Source organism: Anguilla rostrata, chromosome 5, assembly GCF_018555375.3.
Source record: "Anguilla rostrata isolate EN2019 chromosome 5, ASM1855537v3, whole genome shotgun sequence".
NCBI lineage: Eukaryota > Metazoa > Chordata > Actinopteri > Anguilliformes > Anguillidae > Anguilla > Anguilla rostrata.
The window spans coordinates 25,888,187-25,903,995 of NC_057937.1; the positions used below are offsets into that span (position 1 = coordinate 25,888,187).

Here is a 15,809-nt window from a genome sequence, read left to right on the forward strand (position 1 = left end):
ATATATATATATATATATATATATATTCACACCATCTTTAAGTGTGTGAAATCAAAATGACTCCACACCTTGCTTTTACTCCTTTCTTTTCCAGCCATCTATAAAAAAATTAATTTAAAAAAAATCAGTTTTCCAGTTTCAAACATGTATTTTTATGAATATTATTATTGTTTGTTATTAATTTGTTATTATTATTTCTTAGTATCTATTCTCAGTAAATGAATTATATTTTCTTATTTTATTCCTACTACATGGTCTCAAAGAGTAAGACTTTATCTAGCAAGCTTCCCTGTCCATAAGAATTTGGTGGTGAAAATAACTACAATGACACACTCGCTCGCAATAACGCATTAACTATTGACACAGCCTCATTATTTCTTATTATATATTCTCAGTAAGTTAAATGAATTATATTTTCTTATTTTATTTCTACTACATGATCTCAAAGAATAAGACATTTTCTAGAGGAGCTAATGAGTGAATCAAGTGTAACGTTAGATGAAATTAAATTGACTGGATGAAATACGTGAAAAAAACTACAATGCGCTTTCGTGCAGGTTACCCGCGCGCTAACTGTTGGTTGATTCACTTCTCCAACAGCAATCCTTCTCATGTTATCACGACAAAGCTAGATAACATGGCTTAAAATGATCCACGTTAGAAGTGTTTTATCTGCGTTTTCACTGTCTGGTTAGCTTGCTACGATGACGCGTGACTAGATGACACACTCGCTTGCAATAACGCGTTGGCTATTGACACAGCATCATATAGTAGCTAATATCATTATCTCAGATACAAAAACAAATGTGTGATGCATTCAATCACCATTTTATTTTGGCTGGTAATTTATTTGAGAATACAGCGATGTCCTCTGGAAATGTAGATCCTACGCTGCTTATGTGCTCACTGCCACTTCATAAAGGCTTACTAGCCAGCTAGCTTGCTAAAGTGAACCAAATATGTTAAGCTAGCTCGCTCGCTTGATAATGAGGATTTATAAACATAGTGGTCGGATAAATGCATTTAATTAAATACTTTCACGAAATATAAATACCTTTATTGCGGCAATCGAATCTGTGCAGACAAGTCTTGCAGTGGAGAATATTGGATGAGGCATGAGTGACAAACGTCTTATTACAGAAGTAGCGCGTCAGTTCACACTTGTATTAGAGCTCCCTCTACTGGATAATTCTAGTAAATAGCAATTACAACGTTCGAACAGACAAGTACAGATAAATAATGAATGTTTTTTTGTTTATTATACTTATTTAAAAATCGGGACACATCGGCTGCATAACTGCAGATCCCGATGTCCTCAAATAATGGCCGATATATCGGCCAAATCGATATATCGGTCGGGCTCTAGTATAAAGCATTTTAGTTTTACGAATGGGTGTTTTTTGTAATTACAGTGAAAAGGAGACATGCGCCACCCTATGGAATCCGAATCCGCAGCAGCTGGAATAGTATTCCATAGCCCGCTATAACCTGCTGCCAGTGTATTATTTCTGGTGACCAAGTCACCAAGAAAACTTGTCTAAACATCAAGATTCTTACATGCATTTCTTTGCCAAGATCTTGTCTACAGGTGTGGTATGTTTACAAATGGGCGTTTTTGTTTTTTATTAGTGTGAAAAGAGGGACATTGAGCCTGGTCGATTCCAGTCCCCAACTGCAATGGAATTTTGAAGTCACTGGGCCGCGGATACATTTTGGCATGTATTGCGTTTTGAGAGTACACATTTCATTAAATGTCGCATCCCATAACAATACATACCAGTAAATGCGTGACAGTGATTACACGCGGAGGGAAGAGGCAATTCTTAAAATCGTATAATAACAAACCATTATATTCTGGGAAATTAGCCATTTTTATGTTATTTGATAATGCTGTAGCATTTATGACATTGTGCATGAAGAATAAACTGTCAAATATGTTCTCTGGATGATCGCCAAAACAGGTTTGACCCCCAAAGAAATTAAGTACGGAGCTCAATGATTATTTTGAAATGCAGCTGTTATTTCAGGCTAACCGTTGTCATTTTCTGGCTGCCCAAATGGAAAAAACTAGCTAGAACATTAGGAAAATTGAATTAAGACTAAATTTACTTTAAAGCACCACGCTGTGGTACATGGATTAACCTAACTGCCTCAGACCGAATCTATATTGCACCACTGTGGACACAGTCCACTGCTGGCCTGAGCATTAGCTCTTTTTAAATGTTATTAATAATGAAAGTTCAATTTGTGCTTTATCACCAACAATTTAGACATCTTTAACCGATCGACAGCCTAAGTAGAACGCTGCATTTGTTTCAGACGATGCTGAATTTGGATCCCAATTCGCAACTCCCGATACGAAAATTCCGGTCCACCTTAAAGTAATAACCTCGAAGATTTTCATTAAAATAAATCTCTGTTAAGTCACTATCTATCGCTGAATTTGGTAACACAATGGTGATTGAGCCTATTATTATATTAATTAATTTTATTATTATTATAATTTATGATTAAAGAACTGGGTGTCTGTGGCGACATTCCCTGGAAAAAATCACAAGCGGCGCATAGATAGTGATGCGTTTTCCATCACCAATCAGTGGTTGGTCCGACAGAGAGGGTAGGCGGAGCTAACGCAATAGGCTTGCTCGTCATCTCACTTGTGTGTGAGCGGCGTACTGTTTTTTCCGGTGTCTGCTAGCATTAAAGGTGGGGGGGTTATGGAACCCTAATAAGTTTTTGTGTAACATGAGAGGTCATTAATTGTTGATGTAGATTTCGTATTACATTTGATGACAATGTAACGTTTCTAAATTACATAGCTATTTGCACAGCTAACGCTAGCTACCAGACCATGTCAAGAAAGGCAACATTAGTTTAGACGATGTTGCGCACAGTATCCATCTCTCATATCAGGTAACGTTGCGTTAGCTAGCTAGCTAATGTAATTAACACAATCTAATGTCAGCTAACAATTAGAAAAAACACTAGCTAACGGTACTGACCGGTACCGGCGTCGCAAACCGCTTCTCGAATGCAATGCTACCTTGTTGCAGCGTTGCAATGTAGCTAACTAAAGGCCAGTTCAGATCAACGATTAGCAACGAGACTGGATGCAACCAGCAAAATTCCAAGATGTCTGATTGTAAACGTTCTAAAACTGCACTTGGCAATTTGACAAGGTGGGTCTTTTGAGACCCTAGGCAACGACTTCAGAGGCTCTGCAACTAACCAGTTCACACCGCTGCAATTTTCTCTGCAACATTCTGAAACAGTTTCGTCTCGTTGCGAATCATTGATCTTAACTGGCCTTAATGTTACCGTTATTTACATTGCCATCAAGTTCATCAATATATAAGCCGGGGTATAGGTGGAGCAGAGTCGGGTCAGATTTCTGTGTAAAAATGTCAAGCCGGAGAAAACTAAATACAGAATACGGCAGAATAGATTAGCATTGTTATTATTTTATTACGCTTCCTCGTACGTTCCATCAGCCTTGATGCCCTTTTTTGATGAAATCTCCTTTGTTTCGGTTTTATTCTTCTTCTTGTTTTGATTGCTAATTTAACACCTAGCTCAGCTTTATTCTCGAACAGTTTAGCTAGCAAAACCAGAAACAACAATGCAGTTATTTCAAAAATATAACAACAATCATTCGCAAAAAATACTGTTTATTGTGCACAATACATAATTGCACGAACCACAGCGAATCCCACGAATTCTTCTCTGCAGTGTAAAGATGTTCATACCAAGCAAAAGGTGGATAAAGAACGTTTGTGGAAATTGATCATCACTAATTCTACCCCAGGTCTCCTACAGCATTTTAACCCGGCTCGGCAGTGAAAGAACAGCTTAAGTTAGCCTAATGTGAGACAATGAATGAGTATGTACATAACGTTACTTGTATAACAACCATTTTTTATTAAGTAAATAATAAGTGTAATAGTTGACGTGACCCAGGTGCCAACTGACTGACATCACACAGGCGACACTGGTAGGATCCGGTTGGATCTATGGGAAGTGAGGTCCAAAAACACACCTGCAATTACCGCTTCTCGCCATTGGTACCGCCAAAGAGAGCGAAACTGAAATCTTCGAGATTGTAACTTTAAATCGGTCGCGTTATATAATCGGATGGTTTCGTGGTCTTCCTTGTGTGTTTGCAAATGGTATAATTTGCTTATAAAAGTAAGATACGGATCAAGAGAGAAATTGAACAATGGTGTTCATGTGAAAATTATTTTTATGCCCCCGGCTTCCGTAGGAGACAGGAAGGGCATTATGTCAAGGCCCCGTCCCTCTGTGGTCCCTCAACAATTTGGTTACCGCTCATTTAACAGAAAACGCCTTTGTCGTTTGGGCTGATTTTTTGGTGGTGAATTGGACTTGTCCACACAAAGGCTGGTTTCGATTAGTGACGCCACTTCTCATTCAATATGGCCGCCACGGCTGCCATCTTGAATTTGGTGTCTGTTCATTTAAAAGAAAACGGTAATTTCTTAACACATTATGTAAATGATTGTAAACAGGAATAAAGGTGCAGACAAATGTTTTTTCTTTATTTAAATCACTGCACAAACAAGAAATCGCAATAGCCTTAATTGTTAATTCTTAATTGTTAAACTTCAAAAGTGCTGATGTTTGAAGTGCTTGACAAACTCAAATAACTCAAACAAAAGTGTGCGCTGCTACCGGAGGAGTACAGGGCGCGGTTTCACACATACACACTAGTGTCTGCTATATTGCAAATTCCCTAATTGCTGTTTCCACCCTTTTCCCCACGCTTCCAGCGGGGCTCTTGCCCCAACCCTCGAGATTGCTTCGAGAGTCGTCTGGTCTCCCCACCTCTGCGGTCCAGCCCCACCTTCGTCATTGCCTCCACCCTGCCCACATCTGCCACCACCTGCTGTTCCCCATCACCGCCACCCGGCCCCACCCATCATCTGAGCCACATCACTTATCATATCTTCTGCATAAACTGGCTGCCATGCTGGTCACCAGTCGGCACCCTGAGCCGACCAGAGGAGGATGGGTTTCCCCCTTGAGCCTGGTTCCTTCCAAGGTTTCTCCCCATCTGCCACAGGGAGTTTTTCCTTGCCACTGTTGCCTTAGGCTTGCTCCTGTGGGGGTTTAGGCTAGGGTTGTCTGTAAAGCGTATTGTGACAACTGTTGTAAAATACGCTATATAAATAAAATTTGATTGATTGATTGATTGATTGATAGTGATGCGGGGATTGGCTCTGACGTCATCCGAATCCGCATGTATGCAATCATCCACCCGCCACCCACCCGAACAAATTATTTTCTACGATTTAAAGACCTGCACCCGATCACACATTACCGTTATTTCTCATTATTTCGCAGCTGTTGCATATGACATAACCACGACGACTCGAGTCAAGTGCTGGGTAAGTATTTCACTAAATCGCTCCTACGTGGAACTTTTCTGCCCTTCCTTTTTTTTTGTTTTTAATTCTCCTTTTCTAATTTTCTCTCGGATCGTTTTTGCCTCCATTGCTGCTTAAGACAACTGGACACCGCAATTCGCGCAATGAGAGTCTAGTCTGCTAATTCGTGCCTGATGAAAAATGAAGCTTAAAATATGTTCACATTGTAGAGAATGTAATTAATATTTTTCTCATTAATGATGTATTATTTCATCCACCCGGATGCAACCCATCCGCTATTAATCAGAATGTCAATTTCTATGACTCGGCCCGCCCGATCTGCAGATTAACCATGGTGCCCACAGATATAACTGCGACCCGCGCATCACTAATACACAAATGCCTTATTTTTTTTCCCCACCCGCATTCAGCAAAGAAGAATATCAGGGTCAGAGCCAATCAGATGCAGAGTAGGGGTGGGTCTTCGCAGAATGCGAGTGGAGGAAAAAAGTAACGCCACACACACACACACACACACACACACAGACAGACTAAATGTCAGGCGCTCCGGTGCAACTAATGAAAATGTTTAGTCGCACTTGACAGATTTTTGGTTGCATGTGCGAAGGCTGGTTTTTATCGGTGATTAATGTTAAACATATTTTCTCTTCTACTCTCATTGGATTCTTCTGTTAAATTTTAGTATATTAACAATAAAAACATATTACTTAAGGAGAGAGGAGGGCATGTTATACAGCGGGGGTGGGGGTTCACAACATACGGTCGAGGGCATATGCCACGCTCTGCGGTGGCCTTGTTTTATTATGTTCACTTTGCATGTCTTTTTAAGGCTGTAATATGGAAAGATCAGATACCCAAGTGTCAAGCATTTTCTTTTCCCCTCAAAATCTAATAGTCAACATTGCATCACGTGCGAATGAAAGAACAGGACAATCTACATCTGAAATGGTGTGGGTGAAATATCACTGCACCGTATGCAAATAAAACTCCAAACTGTCCATATAAACAAATACAGTAATCAAATCCTAATGAAACTTGGACATGTTAGATTGCCATTTCTCCTCAGAATTTAAAGGTCTCAAACTTTGGACATTTCATTTTGACAGAAGGGGTCCTGAAGTAGCACTGACCTGTTTTGGGTGAAATACTCCTGAAGCATTTTAAAATCTCACTCCAAATATGTAATCCAATACAGACTGAATGAAAAAACTACCATTTTGGACTGGAATATCTCCAGAAATTTTAAAGGTTTCAAAGTTTTGACACTTGTCTCTGGCAGAAGGGGTGCTGGTCTACGTCCTACCCCATTTGTGAAATTTTACTGTAGTGTTTGTGAATAATCCCACTTCAAATTTCCTATACAATCTAACACAAACCTATAGAAAAAAAATGAAAATTAGAATTAGAATTTCTGCCTAGATTTAAAAGGTCTCAAATATTTGACACTTGTCCATGACAATTTGGGTCCTGGTCTACACCCTACCCCATTTCGGTGAAATTGTACTGTAACATTTTTTAGTAATCCCGCTTCAAACCCTCAGTGCAATCCAATACAGGTCAATTGAAAAAAAAAATTAAAATTTGGTTGGGAATTTCTCCCCAAATGTAAAAGGTCTCATATTTGACACTGGTCCATGACAGACGGGTACCTGGTGTACAACCTACCCTATTTCTGTGAAATTTTACTGTAGCGTTTGTGAATAATCCTACTTCAAACCTTCTATGTAATCTAATACAAGCCAATTGAGAAGAGTGAAAATTTGGATTGGAATATCTCTCCAAAATTAAAAAGTCTCAAAGTTCTGACATGCGTTCATGACAGAAGGGCTTCTGATTTAGCCTATGTTCTAACCCATTTATAAGTTCTAAATTCCAATCCAAATGATCACTTTTTTCAATATGGCTGTATTGATTTACACAAAGTCTGTAGTGGGATTATTTTGCTTCATTAAAACTCCACACGATTGGCCTAGGATGTAGGGTAAACGTCCCTATTAAGCCCACCAAATCCGCTTTTCAGACATTTTTCATGTATACTGCCCCAATTTAAGTGAGAACATTTTAGTTATAATGAAAGTCTAATCTCTCATTTGAAGTGTCAATAATTCATTTATACCAGTTTCTAATGTTTTTATTGTTTAATTTGTCAAAATATGTCAAAAGTCTGGCATGGGCTTAATGGGTACCTAACGTACCCTTTAAGCCCATGGGTGTTCCAAATAAGCCCACTTCATGATTTGTTGATGAATAAATATATATTTAAAAAATCCTAACAATACAAACTTGTTCTATTCAAATCTGTAATCTCTTAGCTCTCAATAGCTATTTTCATTTTGTCTCCACTCCTATCCTATGGCCTGTAAATGGCATTTGAAATAGGCATGACCAGCCTTTTTGCTGTGTTGTCAACACAGAAAAAGTTACTTACAACATGTCTTCTTTGGAATGTAGCCAAAAAAATATTTACGAACAAAATCAAAACTATAGTGGAAATTACTCTTCAATACTTCATCTTTCAATATGTGTTGTCATTTTTTCTGTATCTCTATCCTATGGTGTGCTGTTGGCATTTGAAATTGGCCAAAATTTCTGGTTCAGTCAGCTGGTTGAAAGTGCAGGTGTTTTTATGAAGATTTCTGAAGACCGACTGACTGAATGAATGAAAAACAATTTCAAGTTCAATACTAATGTTCTAAGGATAGTAAATGAGTCAATTTCAGGATTTACAATTAAACAATACATTTTTAAATGTTAAACAGATTTAGGATAGTAGTTTGAAAACATTGTAAAAACACATTTTAAAACCATTCAATTCATTGTGGAGTAACATTAAAACACAATTCATTATGAGGAGACATCAGTCATAACATATTGAAGCTCATGTATCATTAGCCTATAACTTAAACAAAATAAACAAGAAAGATGTCAACATTTCTGCAATTTCTACTTTCACCTAGACTAAACGTAGGCCTATGCTCTTTGAGGTGATTGTATCGTTTTAGTAAGGTTATCATTTGCTCCATGCTCCATCTTAGTAGTGTAACATAACAGGTTATAGGGTGGTCTAAGCTTTATTTTATTTGTTTGCTTCAATCTTTAGCCCACGTTGTGGTTGTCTTTGTCTTACGCTAGCAAGTCGTTCATGGCTTTCATCTTATTTTTGTAGATTTTCAATGACCTCATGATTGCGCAAATAGAATGGTCCAGGTACCTACAGCCCTGCTTTGCAGAGGATGAACTTGCGCTTCTATCATGCGTGGGCATGAACTGTAGTTCTTTCATGTTTTAGTCATCTTAAACTAAAACTCATCTGAAAAGTAAAGACTAAAAAATTATTGCTAATGTTAAGATAGAACACAGGCCTATCCAGAATGAACTGACGTATGCAATATCACTGATATTTAAATATGGGTATTAATTATCTGAATTATGGAGCTGATTCATCAGGTGAGGTCAAAATTAGGGAGGAAAATGGTTCAGAGGTCAAAAGGGAGAAAATCCCCATTGAAACACAGTAAAGTGGGCTTAATGGGAACAGGTGGGCTTAAAGGGAACATCAGTGAATTTATGGTTAAAGACAGAATATTTTATTCTACTCACATGACATTAAAAAAACAACTGTATGAAATAAATCTATATATGGTGCACTAACATAATATGAAAAGTATAAATTGATCATGTAGAGAAGTAATTAGCTATACTCATTTACATCCACCTCAGACAGTGTGATTTTTTTGCTAGAGTCCCCTTTAAGCCCACCAGGTAAAAATGTTAATTAAAAAATAAATAAAGATAAACATACACATTTATTGTCTATTTAACAGTATACTAATATAAACTGCATACAAAAATATAAACTATACATGCTTATCATGCTTTATGTCATTGCAATGAACCATACTATGTAGCTACTGTATTGATGCAGCATGTGGTCTGTTTGCTAGTGTGCTAAAACTCATATTTTGATTTCAAAAGACACAATATTTCTAATGCAGGTAATATTCTAACATATGTCTCATTCAAAACACTAATCACTTAAATTTTGATAACAAGTGAGTACTTTCCAAAAACAGGAGTAGAAATATACAAAAAATGTTATTTTCTGAGGGTACCAAAATCACCTAAGTTTTTTTGCAACTTCTTCTGGGATCAGCAGGCACATGCCACACATATGCTTCGATAACTCAATATCGACAAATGTGATTGACTTACAATAAAAAGTGTCATTTACGTAACAAGCAGCTTCATTCGAAAAAACATCACAGCAAAAAATGATGATGTAGTTTTTTTTGATTTGACTCAGAAGTTGCAAGTGGGCTTATATGGTACGTGGGCTTAATAGGGACGTTTACCCTAGATCTGGACCCCTTCTGTCATGAACAAGTATCAAACATTTAAGACCTTTTAAATTTATGAAGAAATCCCAAAAAAAAATGTCACATTTCTCACTTAGCCTGTACTGAGTTACATAGAAGGATTGAAGTGGGATTATTTGAGAACGCTACAGGAAAATTTCACAGAAATGGGGTAAAATGTACATCAGGACCCCTTCTATCATGAACAAGAGTCAAAAGTTTGAGACCTTTTAACTGTGGGAGAAATTCCAAACCAAAATTTCACTTTTTTATATTACCTTGAAGGTTTGAAGTGGGATTATTTGAAAATGCTACAAAAATCTTCACAGAAACTGGGTAGGATTTAGAACAGGATCCCTTCTATAGCCGCGTTTCCACCAAAATTACCCAGAACTTTTAGTCCCAGGAACTACTTTACCAGGAATCAAAAGGTTCCTTCAGCCCATGGTTGTCTGCGTTTCCACCGCGGTCGAAAGTCCCGCGAAGATTAGGCAAATTAGCCCACTGACGTATGAAAAAACAACGTTGTCGTCGGTCCATCTGTCCTATGATTTCTTCTGTAACCCCATACTACCACCGAAGTAGCCTACATTATTTTCTAAACCCGGAGGGGTTTATTCCACTTATATACAACGGGTTACCAACAATGATTATATATGGTTACTTTTGTATTTTTATTGATTTTTATCGATTTAATCACCTGGAATTTAAATATTCTTCTGCAGCCGTTTGGGCTTATTTTACCGTTGTCAAGCAAAACTGTCGTTGGTAGTTGAACTTGGACTGTTGTTATGCAAAAAATAGGATATAACAGGCCAATAGTCAGATTGTAACTGTTTTATATATCCTCTCAAACACATTCATTATGTTTTTATGCGAACATTCGCTTTCATGTCTTGACATCCGAAGCGACCGAATGCATTCACATTTATATGTATAACTGGCAACAACAGCAGAAAACATGCACATGTTGTAAACAATTTGCTGTTTGATTACTTTCTCATCGTCAATTCCATATCGCAAATCGCAAAATGACAAGAATAGAACGAAAACTCGGACTTGCGTGAAAATGTAAATTAGTAGTGGTACAGCCACCGTTTGCTTTCCTTCGAAGTTACTGCTAGCCGAGCAGCGAAGTGTGCCCTCCAGATGCGAACCATGCACCATAAATTAGTCCATAGTCTTTCTGGTCTTTTTGTGGAATTGAAGAATGGCAGAGTAAAATTACTGCAGTCTGAAAAAGCTAAAGGTACGATTACTAGAATTAACCTGTTATTTTACCCTGACAAAAAGTGCGGAAGGTGATTTCCAGTTTGCTTTTACTGTATCACCAATGTGAATTACGCAGAACTACCGCATACCTCACATAACTGTATCAAACGTTTTGAGTCAATTACAACGGGCTAGCAAAGAAAATCCGGAAGAAAATATTCAGCAACCGAATTAATCCGTTTGAATGTTTTGGTACGTAATATGCTGTCCCAGCATTTGCTTTTTATTTTAAAAAATGTATAAAAAGAATACTAAAGCAAGAAAAGAACAGAAGAGCACACGTTATAATTCCAAGACGTTGGCAGGCTATAACCAAAACTAGGCTACTGCGCCGCATAACATACAAGTTTGATTTGAAGTTATTATGAAAATAAATCGGTTTGCGCCTGCATATTTTTAAACATGGCGGCTGAAAACAAACACAAAAAAATGCTGCAAGTACTCGACCAATCAGAAATGTTCAGCGCTGCAAGCTCCACCCAAAAGGTTCCTGTACTTTCGGAAAGTTCTACCCCCCGAGCAGGAACTTTTTGGGGGGTAAAATAAAGCCCCCGGAACTAAATTTAGACCCTAGTTCCTGCGGTGGAAACGCAATGAGTTCCTCAAAAGGTTCCTAGTTCCGGGGTAAAGTTCCTGCGGTGGAAACGCGGCTTATCATGATCAAGTGTCAAAACTTTGAGACCTTTTCATTTTGGAGAGATATTTCAATTCAATATTGTACTTTCTTAGATTTGTCTATCAGATTACATGGAAGGTTTGAAATGGTATTATTCAAAAACACTACAGTAATATTTCACAGAAATTGGGTAGGGCATACAACAGGACCCTGTCTGCCATGAACAGGTGTCAAAACTATGAGACCTGTTAATTTTTAGAAGATATTCAAATTTTCATTTTTTTCCAATTGGCCTCTGTTTGGATCACATAGGTTTGAAAATGGTACAGTAAAATGTCATGGAAATGGGGTGGGATGTAGACCAGGACCCCATCTGTCATGAACCAGTGCCAAAAGTTTCAGACCTTTTTATTTTCAAATCCAAAATGTTACTTTTTTCCACTCAGCCTGTATTGACTATATAGTTTGAAGTGGGATTATTTGAAAATGCTTCAGGAATATTTCACCCAAATCAGGTCAGTGCTACTTCAGAAGCCCTTCTGTCATAATTAAATGTCTAAAGTTTAAGACCTTTAAATTTTGAGGAGAAATTGCCATCTAACTCTGTGACCTGACAGGCTACAGTTTGCACTGCCTGCACTAACACAGTGGTTAACCATTCTGGCTAGATGTGAAACGAAAACTAAGACAGTAACAGGCTAAACCAATTGACTAAGGGTGTTTTCACACCTGCACTTTTTAGTCCGGTTAAATCGGACTCTGGTTTGTTTTCCCCCTTGGTGTGATTCGTTTGGGCAGGCGCGAATACAGTAATCGCACACGGGTGCGGACCAAAACTACCGCACCAAGACCCGTGAGAGGAGGACGGGTCTCGGTCCGGTCCCAAACGAACTCTGGAGAGGTTCGTTTGTGCTAGGAACGTGATCCGACCCAACTACCAGGTGTACCGCGCAAGTTTGAGCTAAACGGTTCCTGTAGCCGTTTTATTAATTTTATTACATTAGCTCCCTTGTTCTGCTCAGTCGTCTGAAGGCAGCACGTCTTCTTTCCAAAGTGTGAAGTAGTATAGTATTTTCAAGATGTTTCCTCTAAGTGCATTCGGCATTCTGCTGGTATAGTTTTGCCTGGTATATTGCCCAGATAATTACCACGGTTATAAGCAAATGCCAACTCTGCCGTTGCTCCATGTTAAATTGCATAGCAATGATTCTCTCACAGAAATATGGACTATTCCAGAACACAGGACCATCTTCCTGTATTTACTTTCTTGCTCCCGCCCCAGACACATCTGATCAATAAGCAGAGTGAACATTCTCACGTGGTTTGTAGTGCATTTTGGTTCGCTTGGATTTTTCTCTGTGTGAAAAGAAATCGAATCAAAGGGAAAACTCTCCCAGTTTACGAACTCATCAACTGATTCGGACCAGAGCAAACTAACTATATGTGTGAAAACGCCCTAAGTGACCTAACTGCGCTCTTGCAGTGTCAGTCAAGGAATGGACTCCGCTTTGTTAGGTCATAGGTGGCCGACATCTCTCACTAGTTAGCTGCCTAGCTAGCGATCTCTCCATATCTCCCTCACTAGATAGCTAGTAAACAAGTTGAAACTTCCGTCCAAGCCTCATTTTCAGACGCATATCTCTGTACTCTTTTTTTAAAACGTTGTATAACACCAGGTGCAATTGTATTATAATGATAAGTTGTTCGTCCATTTTTCCTCACTGAACGGAACAATAATTAGCAATATGGTATCATATCAGTTGGAGAAATAGGAAGCTCGAAACTCTGACTAGCTGTTTACCAATGTTGACGGGCGATGCCCGCGAAAAGCTAAACTGTGGGCAACTTTTTTCGGGCAATTTTGGTTGTTCGGTCGCCCAGTTGCTCGTGTTTATGGGCGTCGCTCAGCTTCATAGAGAATGAAAAGGACTTCCGACAACTCGGTTGACGAGTTGCTCACTGTTTGAATGCACCGTTAGAATAACTACTTTTTACTGCACTTCATGGCCTGTATTTTTTTTAAACTTATTTTCCAAACCATCCTCTCTATAAACCCAAAACTGTAAATCCATTAAAACATTTAACCTGCATGTTGCCCTTTAACGCAAGATAGTGTATGTTTTTTGTTTTTTTCCCCCAAAATTCTCTAAACAAAAGCAAAAACAGATTTTTAGAATTCTGAGTTTTCACTTAGGTTGGAACAAAACCGATCGTACACAGAGGTCCCCCAGTAGCCTACCGATGTTGGGAACCCAGGACAAGTCGTTCAGTCCAGACACGTCCTTGTCTAGCATGAAAAAAATTGCACTTCTCATTTCCCTACGCCATATACAGCATATTGGCATATTAATTGTTTGTTTATGCGTTTTGTTTGGTCTTGATCTTGTTCTGCATCCTACTGACATTGAAAGTCTCGACAGACTGAAATCGACCCAAGGTGTCTTGTTTAAAAATATATATTTGGAGTATTAGACTAGCTACATACACAATGGATGCGTATTTCCACGGTATTATCCAGCAAACTGACATAAATGTTAGCCAGACGAACTAACTGTAGTTAACTACCAAATTAACTGACCTAACCAAGTGAACTAAGCAAGCGAGCTTGGAAACTTCAGCAAAGCGAACAAGAAACATTAGCATGAAAGATGGCTAACTGTATTGAAGTTCCACCTTAAAGTTATTCATTTCTATTCATGGGAGGCTAACGTTAGCACCCAGTGTTTTATAAACAAAATAAAGGACATATATTGACAACTGACACATCAGACAACGATGTAACGCAATCACTTACAACACAATGGATAAAACCCAAAAAGTAACATTACAAACGAGTGAACAAGCAACAATACAAAACAGCAGATAAAACAAAATTATATTCAACTTTTCCCAAAACCTTATGTTTTGGCGGGATGTCTCGCTAGCGTTAAGTACTCCAGCTTATTATAAGCTGGATGGTATTACCTAACACAATTTATTTTAAAATCCCAAACAGTTATATTAACGGACAGGGAACGTAATGTGATTATTTAGTCTGCTGGGTGGGTAGATAGATCTACGGCGCAATGTTAGACAGTTTAGGTGCCTTATGCATATTGTAGCCGTAAAGATCGACTATAACAATTAACGTTAGTCTATTTTACAAGATCGCGAGTCTAGGTACCAGTCGTCAACAAAACATTTAATGTATAATGCTTTATCTGCCTACCTCAGAATATCCTTCACGGACGATAAATATGAAAAAGACAAGCTGTGCAATTACAGTGCCTTAATCTTCTGACGTCTTCCGAAAAACCCAAATAATGAAAAAGAAAACTAAAATGCCTCCTTCGGATTCTCGAAAACAACTTCTCTGACCCGTCACCCTTTACCAAATCGCCCGCTCAAAATGATTTTACGGTTTAAAACTCGAAAGCCAATCACAGGGCACTGCTTTTGCCGAGAGTGGCCATTCATTGGCCTCTCACTGGACCGGTCATGTCTGAAGGGCCAATCAGAAAAGTACGGGATGTCGATGTAATAAGTTCCGTGGACTTTTTTTTTTTCACAGTAAAAGCCCGTTTATAGACGCTTTCATCGGACGCACGCGCGTTGCCAAGGTTATGCGCTTGGCCCAAAGTTAACTTCCGCTCTGTGTTTGTTTATTATTTGGTTTGTGTTTACTGGCTAATATGACACCGATTACAAACGGAGTGAAAGTTAATAGCTCACGAACGAAACGTCAAAAAAAGTACAAATTCTGAATGCGCACACAAAATGCTATAAGCTACGACCTTAGTATTTACCAAAGTCTTAATATCTTAATAAACGAACTTCGACAGAATTCAGCTGTTTTCAGCTTCTCTCGCTTCCGAGATGGGACCGTCTACGAAGTCCACCACCGGAAATTTAAACCTTGAAAAAATTAAATTACATCTTTACAAACATGAAGTGTACAGATGTAACCCCTGCGGAAATTCACACACTCATACATGCATGGGTCAGTGACGTTTCAGGTTTTCAAAATGTCAAAAAATTGAAAAGATAGAAGCATCCATTTTTTTTTACTTTGTAAAAAGTTTTTTTAAAGTGCTTCTGTTGGCCTTTTAAAAATTTATATTAAAGGACTTACTAAAATGTAATTCAGTGACACAATGTTTTTGTTGCAACTTATTTTCAATA

The 15,809-nt window shown here is 38.3% G+C and overlaps 1 protein-coding gene across 3 annotated transcripts in view; it reads right to left on the reverse strand.

Annotated features, from left to right (window-relative positions):
• Positions 1-15,041, reverse strand: part of incenp (inner centromere protein) — a 129,166-nt gene extending 114,125 nt beyond the window's left edge. For 2 of the 3 annotated variants that reach the window (XM_064335670.1, XM_064335669.1), the window contains exon 1: positions 14,857-15,041. The gene's annotated coding sequence lies outside the window, so the exon portion shown is untranslated. The remainder of the gene's footprint in view (positions 1-14,856) is intronic. The other variant, XM_064335671.1, reaches the window with a different exon arrangement.
• Between the last annotated feature and the right edge of the window lie 768 nt (positions 15,042-15,809).